This window comes from Fukomys damarensis, unplaced genomic scaffold (genome assembly GCF_012274545.1).
Source record: "Fukomys damarensis isolate Sample0158 unplaced genomic scaffold, DMR_v1.0_HiC HiC_scaffold_11, whole genome shotgun sequence".
NCBI classification, from domain to species: domain Eukaryota; kingdom Metazoa; phylum Chordata; class Mammalia; order Rodentia; family Bathyergidae; genus Fukomys; species Fukomys damarensis.
The window spans coordinates 21,802,315-21,802,929 of NW_022900923.1; positions in this window are offsets into that span (position 1 = coordinate 21,802,315).

The following is a 615-nucleotide window of genomic DNA, read 5'->3' on the forward strand; positions in this document are numbered from 1 at the left end:
CCACCAGGACACCCTGAACTCAAAGCACAGGAAGTAACAAAACAGATCAATCAGGCTCTAGAAAAATTCAAAACAGAAATAATTTCCCAGATAACCATAGAGATAGTGAGCAAAATGGAAGTCGTGATTCGAGACTCTAGAGCAGAAACTGACAAAAAAATAGATGAGCTCAGGACCATGATAGAAGCCATGAAGGCCCAGCATAAGAAACAAATGGAAAAAATAAACACCCAACATAGGAAAGAAATGGAATCCATAAAACAGATTCAAACAGATATCCAGGAGATTAAACACTCCATAGAAAGTTTACACAACAGAATAAAAGAATGCGAAGATAGGCTGTCAGATATAGAAGATAAGACTGCAGTCAGTGACCATGAAAAGAGAGGTCTCTTAAAAACAGTAAGGGATCATGAGAAATTGATCCAACAACTCCTAGATGATACAAAGAAGAATAACATAAGACTGATAGGAATACGTGAAGTAGTAGGAGAAAATACAAAGGACTTTAAAGAGCTGTTTGCAGAATTAATGACAGAAAACTTCCCAAACAGAGGGGAAAATTTTGACATTCAGATAACTGAGGCATATAGGACCCCAACCAGCTACAATCAA